We start from the raw sequence: 16100 nt of genomic DNA, 5'->3' as shown, positions 1-16100 counted from the left end.
ATCCAAGCCAATAAACCCAGGCCCAGACTGACTGCCGATAACACAACCATGACGGGAAAGGGAAGCGTAGCACTGAACTGCTCTGTGGATAACGCGGCTGAGTGGAGATACGACCGGTTCAGAAGAACCTCAGCCTCCTCTGCAGCTCAGATCCTAAGATATAATGAAACAGATGATGAAATCAGCATCTCAGAGGAGGGCATAATTATGTAATTTTTATTGAGCAACAGCGCCCTCTGCAGCCACACCTGCTAATTTTTAATAACTTCTGAGCCGATTTTGATAGTTTAAGCTGTGACTCTCAGTCAGTTCTTCTCACAGGAGATGGAACCCACGCACCAGAGTTACACAGAACAGACATTCAGGGAGTGAAGTAGAAAACTTCCTCCATATTAAGGCAGAGAATCATTACATTCACTTGGAAGCTGCTGCTTTAAGGTTAAACATTTGCATAGTGTTTTGCTTTAAGGTAGTGTTATTTTTTTTAAATTATTTTCCCTGATGAAAAGATGATAGAACTGGTATCTGTAAAGTTTGGTGGAGGTATGAGCTGTACTGAGTGCCATTCTACTTTCTTCGGTTTTCTGTTTCCTATTTGTGATCAGTTTCCCACAAGGTGTCTGTGGCCCTGAAACCTGACTGGTCGCTGATATTCAGCGGTGAGATGATCACTGTCCGGTGTGAGGTACCTGCAGATGTACTGACTGATTGGGAGTATGAATGGAGGAAACCCAACTCAAATATGGTTCCAACACACAATGAATACAGGATTTTCAATGCGTCCTAGTCCGACAGTGGAAGCTACAGTTGTTTTGCTAAAGAAGAAGAAGATACACTTTATTTATCCCACACACATGCACAAACATGCACAGACACACTCATGCAATGGGGAAATTAGTCCTCTTTTTTGACCCATCTGGTGCAGGACACACAGAGCAGTGGGCAGCCATGTACAGCGCCCGGGGAGCAGATGTTGGGGGAGTAAGGTGCCTTGCTCAGGGGCACTAGACAGGGTAGGGAGAATAGTCTTTGGATCTTTTGGTCAGATCCAGGTTCGTCTTTTATGTTGTTATACCATCCAGGTAAGTTTTTGTTGAAACTCCGAGGAGACGAACCATGGAGTCGAACCAGCATCGAACCAGAGACCCCTTCTCTGCCAGTAGTCCAAGTTTCTGCCACTAGTCCCCTGCCTCTCCTTTAAAGACAAGAAGAACTTGAATTCCACAACGGAGTGGAGCGAACATTAACGTAACATTAACAGTTTCTGGTGAGAAATACTGAGTTTTGAGAAACTGGCAAATGTCTCCTTCAATTTATGTTCATATGTGCTGATAAAAAATAGAATACAACAAAAAAGTAATGAGGGATGCACCGATTCAAAAGCTGAACATCTTACCGATATTTATCTTGTTGTTGCAATCAGCCTATTGGCCAGTAAGATGAAGTTCACCAATGTTTAGATATTATTCTCATCTGGGAGGAAACAATTGCTGTTCAGAATCAAAGCCAAAATATCTTAGATACAAACGGTCTGGGACCAATGTCCTGCCGATACACGATCAATCGTGAATCAGCCTCAGCTGTCAGTCATGATGTTTCACCATGTTTCTATAACGTCGAAAACGGATTCAATTCAACCCAAAACTTGAACATACATTACTTAAGAGGTACAATAACTTCCTTTCTTCCTGAGATAATTTGACCTATACTGCAGCCAGCCACCAGGAGGCGAACTTACTGTTGTGGAGCTGTGACGTTGTCCATTTGCTTTTGTGTTTACATTCAATATTTCAATTGACTGATATGGGCCTTTTAAGATATGCGCCGATGTGAAAAGGTTTATTTTACAGGATAAACAATGTGCATTATGATTATATTTAAAAAATAAATTGTTTTACTTTTTGCTTTATTGCCAATATTTTATATAAGTGATCGTTTTTTTCATCTTGATATCGGTAAAGGCATTGGCCCTTAAAAAAAGCTTTTTCCGTATATTTTTGCTGCAGTCATGCAACAAAAGTTTGAATGCAATCTGTGACGTTTTCCACTCATACATATATATATATCTTTGTTATGATTCAAAAATGACTCAAGGGAGGACGATGTCAGAAAGGACATCGTCTGGCTGTGTGTTATGTTCCATATACAGTTTAGCTTTTTGTTTTGAAATGTGATGAACTGTAATAGATTATAATTCAAATACATAATTGAATGTGTTCTTTCTTTTATCTTTATAAAACTTTGAAATCCCATCTGGACTCTGTCGATATGTCCTGTTTTATTTTGAAATCCCTCACCTTAAGTGTCCTCAGTTTGTCTTCCTGTCTGTGTGGGAGTTTGTTTTCTTTTGGTCCCACCAGTGTCTCATCAGCCAGTTACACATGTCTGCAGTTGTCAGCTGGTCTTTGCACAGTTAAGCTCTGCAGCTGATGGATTTTTCCTCCACATGACGTCTCTTTTCTGACCGATGACTCCGGCTTTCCAGTGAAGACAAGAAGGTTTGTGTTTTACTGTGGCAGGAAACTCTTCTGTTGTACATTTAAACCTTTGTCTCAGTGGGAATGCTTTTCTCCCACCTGCAGCTCTACATCATCAGCCACATGGTGGTGCTGCAGCTTTAGATTTTTTCTCTGAATTATCTTTTGCAATAATCTCATCAAACCTTATTAAAACATGAATGAATATGTTCTGCTTATTCTTTAAAAAAAAGTTTTTCTTCTGTGTGGATCAGCAAATAAACACTGATGCAACACGTCACTGAGAGGCTGATATCTGCCAATTTTTATCAACCAATAAATCAGTCGAGTATTTATTGTCTGCTGCAAATTAGCTTTTACCGTCATGAGGACATTGTTTTGCTGCTGTTGTTATTAAGTTGGTGGGTTTTAAAAACCAGTCTAACCAGTGGAAAAGGGGCTTGAGACCAGGGAGAGTTGTTATTCATCTGTTGTTAAAGCAACATTATGCAATTTCCTTTACTTTAAAGCAGCAACTTGATTAAAGTAAGTCTGATGTTTGAGTGTGAACATGTCAAAAAAAGTTGATCTTCACATGTGGCTGCTCTATCCCAGCTGATTGTTGTGCATGTTGTGCTCAAGCTGGATTCGGCTTCAGCTGTGGAGACTCTCAACCCCTGGGTTGCTGTGGCTGTGCCTTAGCTTGACAGAGTGGTATGTATGGTCCCATCACTACGGAAATTCTGTTTTTGTCATTTGAATTACTAAATTTGTTCATCGCCTTTTTAGAGGCCGTGCTCCTTCGTTGGCCGTCATTGGCCACAACGCTTCAGACGGCCCTGCTGTTCTGGCTTGTATGGAACTGGTCTAACATTGTCCTGGCTCTGAAGGAAGAGCAGCTTTTAAAGAAGAGTTATCTCTCTTTCACTGTGGCTCTCCACTCTGAGTTGAGGTGAAGCGTGGAGTGACCACCTCGGAGGGACGCCTAACTTTTAGTAACATTCAATCCCATTAACATTGTTGTTTATGTTGGTCTTTATTTGGTTCAGTTGTTGTCTTGTTGTTTTCACCAGCATTGGATTTAACACTGACATGGTTTAATTATCTTTTTATTGTTGGTCAGGTACTGTGGGCCTGAGGCGGCGACCCAATCCCTGGTGGTGGCGTTTTCTTCAGGACCCGTTTTGTTGGTTTACAGTGTCACGGGTGGTTAGTTTATTAATCCTTCCCCTTTTCCTTTGGTTCTCGTCGCCGTGGTAAGTCCCAGTCCGGTCCCTGTGTTGATCTTGTCTGAAGTGTTTTATTTAATTTGTTAATTAGTGTTCTGAATGTTTTCCTTTAGCTTTTTGTTGGTTTATGCATTAGAGTTCAATAAAGTTAATTGCCCTGTGATGTACACAAACCTGGGCTGTTGCACACACAATAGTTTAATTATTTCCTGGAGGTGAACTTCCCCAGGTGGCATTGTTGCAATCCCTCATTATCCCGCTTTCCCTCACACTACAAGTTCAAGCCAGGTATTTTCATACATCTATATCTATATAGATACAAATATATATATATATATATATATCTAGTGAGAAAGTAAATGTTGCATCCAGCTGTTAGTTTTAACACTGATGGTGTTCTCTTCCCTGCATTTTCAGCCACTGGATGGCGCTCTGTTGTGTTCCTCTGTTGATATGTGAGGCAGCTCACTGTGGTTCAGTGGCTGTTTGCATGTGATGCATGTTTATTATCACTGGATGATGTAAAAGTGGTTTCTCCTTCCTTTCGGAAATAAGTTCCGTGTTTTTCCTGCTCAGTTCTTAGATCATGCAACGTCTGTGTGTTGTCTTTTGTTTCATTGTATTTTAATTGCAGACAAATGTAAATTGAAAACTTGAAACCTGATGGATATTATAGCTCACACAGCTCAATATATAAATATATTGAGCTGTGTTGGAAAGAGTTCTCCTGTGTGTCCTTGGGGCTCATGTACCAGTCTATTTCAAGTTGGGCAAGACTTGACAGTAGTATTAGAGAAGATCACTTCAACTTATGCTGTTTTTTTATTGTTTTTTGTGACTAATTCAGAGCTAAAAGTGTCTGTGTGAAAACATTTATCTTGCCATCCAAAATGTTATGTGTTGATAGATGTGCAATATATACATAAAATACATTTGACCTTTTTATTTCAATAATGTGAGCTGACTAATTACTATCCCTTCATATAACCCTATTTGCAAGATAATTTGTTACTAAATACACAGTATGTTACCATGTATGTGCATTTGTCTTACATAATTGAATTTGAGCTCAATGGTATAACTGATTAAATTAATTATATGTTAGTATAATTATATATTTTATAAAGAGGAGAAACTCCCTGAAGACAGATACAAGCCAAAGCAGCACAGACTACAATATTCTAACTTAACTCGAAATAATATTTCTTAACTTTCCATAGACTCTCCTTCCTCCTAAATGCCCACATTCTTTAAACCCTATAGCTCATGGTTGCACATTAACCCTGTGAAACGTTTTTGTGAAAAGTGAACTCAAGGGCGAAAACCTGATCTGGTGTTAAACAGTGTCACTTCCAAGAAGTAAATTATTTTTAAATGAATCTCACTTACATTGCTATGCCCATATTCACAAAGCCCTGCAGTTTTTCTTTTTGCTGTTTTTGCAAACTTTCTATTGAACCAAATAACCTTCTCTTTATTTTGCGGCTTGTATTTTGTTGTCATCTGTGTGAAACAAGTGCTGGGATGAGAAAAGAGAACAGTATAAGGGATGATCAGCTCTGTCAGGACTCCTCACTTCCTCTTACTTTGACTTAAGTTGACTTGATCAGAGACTTGTTGCTGTCAGCAGAAGTGGGAAAGTGTCATCCTCTGTCTTTTTGCACTGTAGTTTGTATTTTATCAAGAGAATAATTAACACAGATAATGCACTAATCTGTTAGCGTCCCTGCAGCTATGAGTTCGTTTGTAACTATAACAATTTACTTTTCAGTTCAGCTGAATGAGAGTGAAATGGAGGAGGTATCAAGGTCTTAAAAGCGTATATGTTATAGTGTATTTTGACCTGCATAGACTTACATACAACATTTTACTTACAGCTGAGAGGCCGACGCCTGCAGCCCCTGTTCCTGTTGCCAGGGCGCCCGGGCACGGAGGACTGAGACTCTAGAAAGGACGGAGCTGTAAAGCTGGTCGCTTTAAGTTGAATTTTGGTTGTATAACTGTTTTTGAGATATTAAAATGTTAAAACCCTGAATGATTAGTCTCTGGCTGCTGTGGTGAGAGCCCCCTGGCATTGTCAACTGCCCAACGTGGGGAGACCTTCGGATAGCCTCAGTCGGTGGCCTGTCTTCCGTCTTGGGGTCTCATTTATAAAACAGTGCCTAGGATTCATACTAAAAGTGTACGTAAGCGCAAAAGCCGGAAATGTCGTACGCAAAAGAAAATTCAGATTTTTTAAAACTGTGCGCACGCACACCTGAACGCAATGTTCGCTTTATAAATCACAGTCCACCTGGAAACGTGGATCTGCCTCCAAATCCGCCCTCCACACGCCCACTTTCAACCATAAATGGTCAATGCAAAGCATGGCACGAATATTAAATGATGCTGCTGACCAATGGGTTTCCACCGTGAGTCCTGAGAGAGTCATGGCATCAAGCGATGAGAAGAGGAAGCGAAACTTTCTGACACTGACATTGAGGTGTTTGTTAGTGAGGTGGAGGTGAAGAATGGGACAACAGTGATGTCACTAATAAAGAAAATACACTGATACTCTGCCGCTGCTGTGGATAATACAGTGAGTGAGAGTGAAGACGATAAAAAGAACGGAGCCTGAAGTAAAAAAAGGATCACAGATCAATAGAATCTATATCAGCTGATCAGAAATCGCTGAACCCTCTCTTCTTCTTCCTCATCCATACATTCACGTGCACACATCGCGCAGAACCCCGCACCACTGTCAGTTGTTTTATATATTTTTCAATTAAAAGGTTTGTGTGGAACAGTTACGTCGGGCGAGCAAAACTAAGCTGTTGCTTTTAATGTAAATGATGGAGTGGATCAATAATCTGGCTTCGGTTCACCAACTCACATCTGCATCGCCAGTGTCCCATCTCCTAAACGTTCGTACGCATGGGTCAGAGTTTGCATGGAAATACCCACATTTCCCCGTCAAGTTTGTTTTTATAAATCCCAACGTTTGCGTGAGAAGTGGTGTACGCGTGTTTCAGGCCCTGTTATGCGTATGCAATGGTTATAAATGAGACCCCTGGTCCGTGGGGAGTAGATCAGGCCGGATGGCTCCCTGGCCTGAATTTGGTGATGTTGGCATGTGGAGGTGAGGGGGGTGGGAGAGCACCTCACCTGCACCACAGAGGATCAGTCAGCACAGGTGAGAGGTGTTAGCTGATTGGTCCTCTCGCTTAAACGCAGCAACTGAGCTGCCTCAGGGGACACTCAAAGGAACTCAGACACATGGAGGCACAGAGGACTGAGACTCTAGAAAAGACAGAGCTGTAAAGCTAGTCGCTTTAAGTTGAGGTTTATTTTTTTATTTGTTGAGGTGTGTTTGAGTTAAAAAATGTTAAAACCCTGAATGTTTTGTCTCTGGCTGCTGTGATGAAAGCCCTGTGGCATGCTCAACTGCCAAACCCGCGCCCAACGTGGAGCTCGACGCTGCCAGAGACAATGACCGGCAGGCGGAGCTGGCGCTGGGACGGCTGGTGAAGGACCTAGTTGCCGCATACCGGGAGCAGAGAGCGAAGTACAGACGGAATCCAGCGTCCCCTGCTCCTGCACTCAGGCTGGCGGTGAATTCAGTGTTCCCTGCTCTAGTTCCTACCCCAAGGTCGGCGGTGAAGCCAACACCTGCATCCCCTGTCCCTCATCGGCAGAGCAGCTGACACCTGCAGGGGGGTGGGGGGCGCACCACACTCTAGGAATCCCTGCTCTAGCAGTATTAAAGAAGCTCAGTTCCACTTTTGCTGTTATTTTTTTGTTTTTTTGTGACTTATTCAGAGCTCAGAGTGTCTCTGTGTGAAAACATTTATTTTGTTGTATAGATTTTACGATTTGGGGGAATTGTCATGAAAAATGTTATGTTTTCACAGATGTGCAAAATACATTTTACCTTTTGTGTCATTTATTATGAGACGACTAATTTCTATCACTTCATATAACCCTATTTGCATAAACGATGAAATAATTTGTTCCTAAATACACAGTATATTGTCCATGTATGTGGATTTATATTACATAATCGACTTTGAGCTCAAAGGTATAACTGATTAGATTAGTTATATGTAAATATAATTATATTTTAATAAAGAGGAGAAACTCCCTGGAGACAGATAAAAGCCAAAGCAGCACAGACTACAATATTCTAACTTAACTTCAAATAATATTTCCTAACTTTCCTCAGACTCTCCTTCCTTCTAAATGCTCACATTCTTTAAACCCTACATTTCATGGTTACACATTAACCCTGTTAAAAGTTTATGTGAAAAGTGCACTCAAGGGCGAAAAAGTTGACTTGCTCAGAGGAAACTAAGAGTTGTTGCTGTCAGCAGTAGTGGGAAGTGTCATCCTCTGTCTTTTTACACTGTAGTTTGTATTTTATCAAGATGATGATTAACAAAGATAATACACTATGATATTAAACACATGCCTTCTAATCTGTTAAGTGCAAGTTCATTTGGATTGAAACTTGTGGGGTGAAGACATTTTGGTGATACATAAACTAAACAGGAATGTTTGCTGTGGAGGTGAGAGGGCTGGAACTTTCACCTGCACCACAGAGGATCAATCAGGACAGGTTAGAGCTCTTAGCTGATTGGTCCTCACGCTTAAAAGGCAGCAACTGAGCTGCCTCAGGTCACACTCAGACAAAAGAACTCAGACACACGGAGGCACGAAAGACTGAGACACTAGAAAAGACGGAGCTGTAAAGCTGGATGCTTTAAGTGGAACTTTATTTATGTTTGTTGAAGTGTGTTTGAGTTAATAAAAATGTTAAAACCTGAATGGTTCGTCTCTGGTTGCTGCGGTGAGAGCCCCTTGGCATGGTCAACTGCCACATTTGCATTCTGAGACAGCTACAACGTTGACTTACTGCTATAACCAATAGTGAATCTCTTGTATTTATCATACCTGTTTCTGGAAATATAATCAACTTGGAACTAAACATGAAATGGATGCTGCAGTGAAACTTGGAGTGATCTAAGTGAGGGCAATGAAAACTACCTATTCAGCATATTTGTGCTATCTCAAATCTGTTCTTCCTCAAAACCTTTTTATGGGCTTCATTTTGTGGAATCGGCAAATAGGTGCTGCTGCTGCTTTTGTGTTGAGCTTTCATTACAAGTGAGTGTCATTCCTTTATTACCAATGATCTCAAAGAAAGTGTTGCCCAATAACCTAAGTGCCACATGTGGCCTTAAAGGTGGCCTGTGTTTATTCCAATTAATCAAACAGAGAAATCAGATTTCGCAAAATCAACATTAATTAAGTCATGAGGCTCTCGCTCCGCCTTTTGACCAGCCCTTAATTTCTGGGAAGGGGAACATGCAGATTTATAAAGTGCTGGGCGAAGTTACACGAAGACAGAAGTTTTGGTTTTAGTCTTTGAGACTGCTCAAAACCAAATTTCTCCACCTTACAATTCTTTGACTGTTATCATCTCAACAAACACAGGTGAGGTTTATTTGTTTCTCATATATTCTGGAAGTGTAATTTTAAAATCATATTTTTTCTAGAATCAAGACATGGAAATGTAAACTCACTGGAGGCCACAATAAACAAAGTAAATGAAGGGACACTGCTTTTATAGGAATTATACTGAAAACTGAGCTATTTCAGAATCTAATGCAACTATTTCTTTTTTCTGGTAAGACTCCATTGCAAAGATGACTGTCCAGTACCATGCTTCGACTGTGACAAACATGGACATTGAAGAAATTAAAATTGGCTATAAGCAATTTCTCGGGGATGGGAGCAGCCCCCGCAATTCAGGTAACGAAATATGAGCATTTCTTATTGTCAAGATTATGATGTATACCACGAGAGAGTCAAATTGAATGTGGTTTCTTTTTCAATTTTTAAATCTTTTTAAACCTTTGCTAAATTTGCAACGTCAGCATTCATTTGGAGTCATAATAAAAAGTCAATACAGAGCATTTAACACCTTAAGAAGCATTTCACAGAGTAAAGTGAAAATTGGAATACAAATCTCTCAAATCACCAGAAACGTATCAAAACAATTTATATATGTGCATAGATATCTTCATCCCATTAATGCAATTAAATAATGCTCAGTGATTTGTAATGTTGTCCAATCTATATATATATATATATATATAAAACATATTCAGATATGGTTCTGTAACATTTATATATATATTTATATTTTATTATATTTCTTTTGTGTATTCGGTTAATATGGACAGTATTGCAAATCACAGAGCAGCATTTATAGAATAGTTGCATTCATGGAATTAAGTGTCTTGTGTTTTCTGATATCTAACTTCCAGGACTAACCACTCCTGTCTACTTATTTACTGATTCAATTTCCAAATCATTTGGTGAAAAAAATCGAAATAATGTGAAATATTTTGCCGTGAGAAATGATTCAATCACCCAACTCAAGGTATAGCCATTATTCTCTTGACAGATCATCTAGTTTGTCTTTATGTTGTACACATTTTTACAGCATAAAGACACTTGTGTTTGTATACGATATTTTGTTTGTAGATTAATTAGATCAATTGTCAAGGACATATGATGATGATGTATATTTCTAAAACAAAATTTTTACTAACAATGATTTTTGTTTACGAATTTTGATGGAAATGTACCTCGACAGTATTTTGCAATCCCAGTCAGATTCAAACCAGATGAAACACAAAACCAAAAGTTCCCTAGATCACTTCATGAAATTCAAGTTTCTGTTTCCGCTCTCCCTCAGAGTTTGTGTTGAGGAACAGCTCCTACAGGGTTGCCACAGTTTGCCTCGGGCTCCTCTGTCTTCTCATGCTGGCTGGTATCATAGGTCAGAGCATCCACTGTGAGTACATGTCTTTGTGTGTGTTTAAAAAGTTGGCAAAATGTGTTTTTGAATCTATTGATTGACAACATACAATCTCTTCTCTCTGGCAGATCAAAAAGTCGAAAGAGAAAACCAAGACAATGTAAAAGTCATCGACAAAGAGAAAGAGAACCTGCAGGACAGCCTGAAGTCAGTGCAGAAAGAACAACAGGATATTGAAGCCAAACGGATTCAGTTACAGAGAGATACCAATTTTTTATCTCAAAAGAGAGTCCAAATACAGACAAACAACAAATTGCTGAGCGAAGAAATGGACAAACTAAAGCTTAGCCAAAGCCAGTTAGAGACCACTAACAGTGCTTAGAACAAAAACATTGAACAGCTGAGAGCCAGTAAAAGCCGGTTGGATACCAATTACAATGTCTTGTCTGCAGCCAAAGAGCTGTTACAAATACAATATGACACAGTGGTCAAACGTAAAGATGAGTTACAGGGTAGTCATGACTCGGTGACCAGGGAGAGGGACAATTTACATAACCAATTCAATAATGTCACCAGATCTAAAGAGAAACTGCAGATGAGTTACAATGACTTGATTAAAGACATAGAACATTTACAGGAGAGATACAACACATCTACCGGTGAAAAGGACACGCTAGCAAAAAGTCATCAAAGCCTAACGACAGAAAGAGACGCTCTTCAGGAAACTTTCAACTCTCTTAAAAAGGCAGCAGACATATTGCGGGCTAATTATGTGTTGTTGGCTCGGGGGAAAAAAGCGCTTGAAAGCAGCTTAAATAATGTGACTGCAGAGGGAGAACTGCTGATGGTGAAAATCAGCAACCTGACTGCTGAGAGAGATTATCTCCAGGGCCTAGTTGACAAAATGAACAAGACAATGCAAGGTACGTAGAAAGAACTGACCAAAAATCCTATATGTTAAGGTTTCATCTCAGCGCTTTTACACTCTTGTCTCACTGGTTGATTATTGTTGAATCAATATCTCACATGTACAGATAAGAAGTGTGTCAATGGCTGGCAGAAGTTCGAGTGCAGCTGCTACTACACTTCTAATGGCACGGAAACCTGGCAGAAAAGCAGAGAATACTGTCAAAGCAAAGGAGCTGACCTGGCAATCATCACAAGCCAAAATGAAATGGTGCGTTTTTCCGTGATGAACATCGATCAACAGATCAAATTTAATTTGTATATTCCTTATTCACAAATATGTTTGCCTCATAGGATTTAACAAGATGCAACATACACTACGTTTACATGATGGCATAAACCCGATTTCGGCTGAAGCCCGGTTTATCTATCCATGGGGGGTTAACTGCTCTATCTCAGGGTACATGGCACTGAGAAATCCGACTCTTGTCCGAAAGCATTTCATACCCCGCTACGATAGGTGGCGCTGTTTTCATTACAGCTAGTGGTGATACAGCCATTTCCGCTTGACCTCGTCACCACTACCAACAAAAAACAACAACAGCCTTCAACTCAGCATGCGAGAAAGATGACGAACGGAGAGCAAGGTGAAGCTACGTCCCTCTACATGATGTTGTGCATGTTTACTCTAGGAGTACTGCGAACGGCGCATTTGATTAGAATGGTTTGTTTGTTTGTTTTTGCCGGCCGGCACCGGGCAGCGACATTTTATCTAACTGTCGACTTCCGGTTCACGGCCAGGGAGGGAGGGGGGAGGGGGGGGCAGGATCTCAAGCATGCGCAAAGACGTCTTCTCCAGTTGTTGTCTAGCTTCCAGAGTTACATGCGCGCGTTGTCCGATATACAGCCAAATCCGATCTACTTATCTGGGGGTGGTTATCCGACTTCAGTCGGACACAAGAAATCTAGATTTGTGGAGTTACATGACATGGATCTTCGATTGAAACCGGACAACGCCAGAAATCGGGTTTCAATCGGACACATGTAACCGCAGTGATAGTCTGCCCTTAAAGGATCAGCATGTAGAATTAAGTGACATCTAATGGTGAAGTTTCATGTTGCAGCTGAAAAACCCTCACCTCACCGTCCCCTTCCAAACAAGAAAAAGAACCTATTGTAGAATTCAATAGTCAAAAAAACGCAAAAGGAGTTTAGTTGGTCCAGTTTGGGCTACTGTCAAAAATATGGCTGCCTCCATGGAGACGACGTGCTCCAGATGTAAATATAAATCAATGAAATATAATATTCGACGATATGGAAAACAACAATTCTTACAATTTAGATGAAACACACTAGTAAAACATCATTAGGATCATTTTACGGTCAATTTCTGACAAAGTTAGGAGAGACTACAAAAAAACAACCCATTCAACAGGGAAAAATACTTTTATTTTATATCATATATCTGACAGAGATGAAGGGAACAGGAATGATTATTGTAACGATGGAGGGATTGTCATATTACATTGACAGTAATAAATAAATGTGCATATTGTATGTCTAAGCAATGTAGTTATCATAATCCATGATGTGGATAATCTGCACTGCCACATGCTAAAATGTTTCCATATTCATTTGAGATTATTTTACATTGTTACAGTTCAACGAATTAACATTTTCATATCGGAGTATGTGAAAGGGTTTGCTCATACAATGAACCCACAAATAGCATATACCTCCGGAGTAACACAGTCAAACCATATTTCACACAATTGTGGTTATCAGTTCCCTTAATATGAATTCTTCATTTGATACTATAATACTATGCTATAGTCCTGTAGATACTAGAATTATTGTACATTTGACACTTGACACTATTTTCCACAAGAGGAAAATATTTGATAGAAAATTACCCGTTTACTTATTTACTTCCTTAATAGATTGATTTGATCAGCTTATAGCAATGGAATAAGAGACAAACCTCGGGCTGCTCTGCATAACTTCATGACTGAAATGATAGTATAATATTGTCAGTATTTTAAATATTGGTGCATCTTCATTTGTGGAAAACATAAATACCTCAATAACTTTTAATTGCACGATGCTTCCCACATAGACTTTCATCAATGGCTTGTTTGGAAAAGACAAACAAGCCTGGATTGGAATGACTGATGAAGGAGTAGAGGGCGAGTGGAAATGGGTGGACGGGACACCACTGACCTTAGCGTAAGGAAGTCAACGCACATCTCTAAATATACAAACTAAAAGTTAATAATGTTTACTTCTTGTAGCCAATGACAGGGCAGCATTAAATATTTTTGTGGTTGTGTCTCTATGTTCTACAGGTTCTGGGGTGCAGGCCAGCCGAACAGCTATAAAGGGACGGACCAGGACTGTGGGGAGTTCTGGCACCGTGCGCCAGGGGAAGGCGAATGGAATGACCAGACCTGTACTTCAGAACAATACTGGATCTGTGAAATGTAGTGTTTTTCCTGTATGGGCAGTGCTTTGGTTACAATTGGCACACTAATAACTATAATCTTGATATTCATTCTGTTTAGTATAGAGAGATTAAACATTGGGGACTGCTGTCAGTACATTGTAAATAATGAATTGTAAATTTACATGGACACCAATATTCCAAATATTGAATTTATTCACTATAAGACAATCATTTGATTATGGTGTTTAGATGAGTTGCCTTAAGAATATTAATACTGCGTCATACATCGGACTTTTCCGCAACCTTTTTGAAAATATCCCCATTGCATTTGCAATCCAGACCCTTCATAATATCCATTCCTCTTAAACTGCATAGCATACTACTTTCTCCCTCCCTCTTCATAGTGGCAGCCATCCTGTGAAAAGGACGCGCATTCTCAAGCAGCTGGTAACTGTCGAATGTCAATTTCACAAAATGCTATGAAAAACTCCTGTGTACATGCTGCGATACACTCTCAATTTGATTGTTGCTATGTCCTTCTGTAAGACCTTATTCCGGCTGAGTAATCATAAAAGGATGTTTACTGTTTGATTTGGACTGCTGTCTTAATCAGGTTAATGTCGGACTATTGATGCCCATGTAAACAAAGTCAGTGTTTGCTTAGAAATGTATATCGTGTGACCATCTTACACAAAGGTTCACGGCATTGCTCACGGCTAAATCTTGAAATAGAGTGATGCGCAGTGAGTAATGTTTTATTAAGTTGGATATAGCAGCAGACCCAGCTGATAAAAGTGGAGCAGCCACAGGTTGAAGTAAATTGTTTGGAACAGCTTGGTTAAAGGGGGACTGAGGTTTAAACAGATATCTATACACACTGTGGGAACTGTTTCATAGTAATGAAGGGGAACAAGTAATTTATATCTGTGATGATTCGACATATTTGCTAAAATAATTCAATGCATGATGATTGATATATAGTTTACAGTTATCCATTTATAGAAAAAAAACTTTCAGATTAGGTCAAGTTGAATTGATTGACATACTGCACTTATTGTAATCACTTGAATCTAAGACTAATGAATGCATTTCGCATGCACTGTACTCTTAAAGTGTTACTTTACTCATGTTGGCTATTTTGTACTCAGTTGTTGTTGCTTCTGGTGTGACCACTAGCACAAACTGCACATTTGGATAACACTGATTCGGGGATAACAGCCTTAGTCATGAACATAGACCATACTCTATGACTACTGCATCATAAATATCTATTGAATTGATGCTTTTACTATATGTACATGTGAAAAAAAGTCTGTGCTGTGCTTTCAATTCCTTTCGTAAACCATTTTGCATTCCAAATAAACAAATGTTCTACTTGTTTCTGGAAGGGTTTCCTCTGGCTTCCCACCACAGTACCAAGACATGCAGATTGGGGTGAGGTGAATTGAAGACTTAAATCGTTGATAGGTGTCAATTTGAGTGTGAATGGTTATTTGTCTATGTATGTCAGCCTTGCGATACACTAGTGACCTGTCCAGGATGAACCCTGCCTCTTGCCCAATGTCAGGATCAAAATTAATGTTCAGAATCATCTTTAAAACATTTTGAGAGCATAAAGAGATAAAGAGAATTCTATTACGGGCCTTTTTGGTCATAAATGAACATGCATTATTTTGCACTACCAATTTACACATCTCACCAGTGAGGTTGAGGTCTAAGATGCTGGTGCTCTCGTCTGACATCTAGTGGCAGTGAATATATATGCATTTTTAAGATTGTTGTGGTCGGTCATATTACTTTGACCCACATTTGTCGTCATGGTACCACAGTGTAACCCACTTGTGACCAGGTTACAATCTAGAACCGGGACCCTCCGAGTTCTGGCTGTTTCGCTCCAGACACCCTCTGTCTCTCAGTTCCCTGCAGTCAAAGCTCCACCAACTTTAACAAACTTCCAGTGACTTGTATCAGTCCAATCCCTATTCTGATCTCTCCCACATGAGCACGTTTCTTCTTTCTCTCACACACACCATCGATCATGCAGGTGTGGAGTAATCTGTCAATCATGTTGAGCTTGAGGCAGGACATAACTAAAAACTATCAACTCTGAAACTTTCACTACCTATTGAGGCGTGATCCTTGATGTACATTTTAACGCCTTATTGGAACTGCTATACAGCCTCCCCCTCTTAATTAACATGAGTCCCTTCATGTTCTCCGTTAACCAGCTGATTACTCTCAAAGGTTTCAACTAAAACTCT

The 16100-nt window shown here is 39.8% G+C and overlaps 1 pseudogene; it reads left to right on the top strand.

Annotated features, from left to right (window-relative positions):
- Nucleotides 1-9369: 9369 nt before the first annotated feature.
- LOC133028347 (C-type lectin domain family 4 member M-like) lies at nt 9370-13880 on the top strand (annotated as a pseudogene).
- Nucleotides 13881-16100: the final 2220 nt, after the last annotated feature.

The sequence above is a fragment of the Limanda limanda genome, chromosome 2 (genome assembly GCF_963576545.1).
Source record: "Limanda limanda chromosome 2, fLimLim1.1, whole genome shotgun sequence".
Lineage (NCBI taxonomy): Eukaryota > Metazoa > Chordata > Actinopteri > Pleuronectiformes > Pleuronectidae > Limanda > Limanda limanda.
This window is presented reverse-complemented; position numbering and strand designations above follow the sequence as displayed.